This window comes from Dama dama, unplaced genomic scaffold, assembly GCF_033118175.1.
Source record: "Dama dama isolate Ldn47 unplaced genomic scaffold, ASM3311817v1 ptg000093l, whole genome shotgun sequence".
Classification (NCBI taxonomy): domain Eukaryota; kingdom Metazoa; phylum Chordata; class Mammalia; order Artiodactyla; family Cervidae; genus Dama; species Dama dama.
The window spans coordinates 6,415,965-6,419,106 of record NW_026870908.1 but is presented as its reverse complement, the minus strand read 5'-3'; positions in this window follow the sequence as shown (position 1 = coordinate 6,419,106).

Below are 3,142 nucleotides of genomic sequence, written 5' to 3'. Positions count from 1 at the left end.
CTCTTCATGTTTTTGATCACCGTTTCATGATCCTCCTATTTTTCAGACCGTTTCATGCTTTTCATATTTTTGACACCTTTTGAAGCTCTTCATAGTTTTCACACCTTTTGAAGTTCTTCATATTTTTCACACGTTTTCAGGCTCTTCAAGATTCTCAACACCGCTTCATGCTCCTCCTATTTTTCAGACCGTTTAATCCTCCTCATGTATTTCACACATTTTGAAGCTCTTCATATTTTTCACAACTTTTCACGCTCTTCATGTTTTTGAACACCACTTCATTCTCCTTCTATTTTTCAGACAGTTTCAAGCTCCTCATGTATTTCACACCTTTTGAAGCTCTTCATATTTTTCACACTTTTTCAGTCTCTTCATGTTTTTCCACAGAACTTCATGCATCTCATATTTTTCAGACCGTTTCATGCTCCTCATGTATTTCACACCTTTTGAAGCTCTTCATATTTTTCACACCTTTTCAGGCTCTTCATGTTTTTGATCACCGTTTCATGCTCCTCCTATTTTTCAGACCGTTTCATGCTCCTCATATATTTGACACCTTTTGAAGCTCTTCATATTCTTCACACCTTTTGAAGCTCTTCATATTGTTCACACCTTTTAGGCTCTTCATGTTTTTCAACACCGCTTCATGCTCCTCCTGTTTTCAGACCGTTTCATCCTCCTCATAGTATTGACACGTTTTGAAGCTCTTCATATATTTCACACCTTTTCAGGCTTTTCAGGTTTTTGAACAACGCTTCATGCTCCTCTTGATTTTCAGATCATTTCATGCTCCTCATATTTTTGACACCTTTTGAAGCTCTTCGTATTTTTCACACCATTTAAGGCTCCTAATGTTTTTGAACACTGCATCATGCTCCTCCTATTTTCAGACCGTTTCATGCTCCTGATGTATTTCACACTTTTTGAAGCTCTTCACATTTTTCACACCTTTTCAGGCTCTTCATGTTGTTGAACACCGTTTCAAGCTGTTCCTACTTTTCAGACCGTTTCATGCTCCTCATATATTTGACACATTTTGAAGCTCTTCATATATTTCACACCTTTGCAGGCTCTTCATGTTTTTCAACACCACTTCCTCCTCCTCCTATTTTTCAGACCGCTTCATGCTCCTCTCATTTTTGACACCTTTTGAAGCTCTTCATATTTTTCACACCTTTTCAGGTTCTTCATATTTTTGAGCACCGCTTCATGCTCCTCCAATTTTTCAGATCGTTTCTTGCTCCTCATATTTTTGACACCTTTTGAATCTCTTCATATTTTTCACACCTTTTCAGGCTCTCATGTTTTTGAACACAGCTTCATGCTCGTCCTGTTTTTAAGGTTGTTTCATGCTCCCCTTGTATTGCACACCTTTTGAAGCTCTTCATATATTTCACACCTTTTCAGGCTCTTCATGTTTTTGAACACCGCTTCATACTCCTCCTATTTTTCAGACCGCTTCATGCTCCTCCTATTTTTCAGAACGCTTCTTGCTCCTCCTATATTTCAGAACGCTTCATGCTCCTCATATTTTTGACACCTTTTGAAGCTCTTCATATTTTTGACACCTTTTGAAGCTCTTCATATTTTTCACACCTTTTCAGGCTCTTCATATTTTTGAACACCGCATCATGTTACTCCTATTTTTCAGACCGTTTCCTGCTCCTCATAATTTTTACACCTTTTGAAGGTTTTCATATTTTTCACACAATTTCAGGCTCTTCATGTGTTTGAACACTGCTTCATGTTCCTCCTATTTTTGAGACCGTTTCATGCTCCTCATATTTTTGACATGTTTTGAAGCTCTTCATATTTTTCACAACTTTTCAGTTTCTTCATGTTTTTGAACACCGTTTCATGCTCCTCCTATTTTTCAGACCGTTTCAAGCTCCTCATATTTTTCACACCTTTTGAAGCTCTTCATATTTTTGACACCTTTTCAGGCACTTCATGTTTTTCAACACCGTTTCATGCTCCTCCTATTTTTCAGACCGTTTCAAGCTCCTCATATTTTTCACACCTTTTGAATCTCTTCATATTTTTGATACCTTTTCAGGCACTTCATGTTTTTCAACCCCGCTTCTTGCTCCTCCTATTTTTCAGACCGTTTCATGCTCCTCCTATTTTTGACATGTTTTGAAGCTCTTCATATTTTTCACACTTCTTCAGGCTCTTCATGTTTTTCAACACCGTTTCATGCGCCTCCTATATTTGAGACAGAATCATGCTCCTCATATTTTTGACACCTTTTGAAGCTCTTCATATTTTTCACAACTTTTCAGTCTCTTCATGTTTTGAACACCGTTTCATGCTCCTCCTATTTTTCAGACCGTTTCATGCTCCTCATATTTTTCACATCTTTTGAAGCTCTTCTTATTTATCACACCTTTTCAGGCTCTTCATGTTTTCGAGCACCACTTCATGCTCCTCCTATTTTTCACATCTTTTGAAGCTCTTCATATTTTTCACACCTTTTCAGGCTCTTCATGATTTTCAACACCGCTTCATGCTAATCCTATTTTACAGACCGTTTCATTCTCCTCATGTATTTCACACCCTCTGAAGCTCTTCATATTTTTCACAAATTTTCAGGCTCTTCATATTATTCAACACCGTTTCATGTTCCTCCTATTTTTCAGACCATTTCATGCTCCTCATATTTTTGACACCTTTTGAAGCTATTCATATTTTTCACACCTTTTCAGTTTCTTCATGTTTTACAACACCGCATCATTCTCCTCGTATTTTTCAGACTGTTTCATGATCCTCATAAGTTTAACACCTTTTGAAGCTCTTCATATTTTTCACACCTTTTCAGGCTCTTCATATTTTGAATACCGCTTCATGCTCCTCCCATTTTTCAGACCGTTTCATGCTCCTCACATTATTGACACCTTTTGAAGCTCATCATATATTTCACACATTTTCAGGCTCTTCATGTTTTTCAACACCACTTCATGCTCCTCCTATTTTTCAGACCATTTCATGCTGCTCATATTTTGACACGTTTTGAAGCTCTTCATATATTTCACCCCTTTTCAGGCAATTCCTGTTTTTCAACACCGCTTCCTGTCCCTCCTATTTTTCAGACCGTTTCATGCTCCTCATATATTTGACACCTTTTGAAGCTCTTCATTTATTT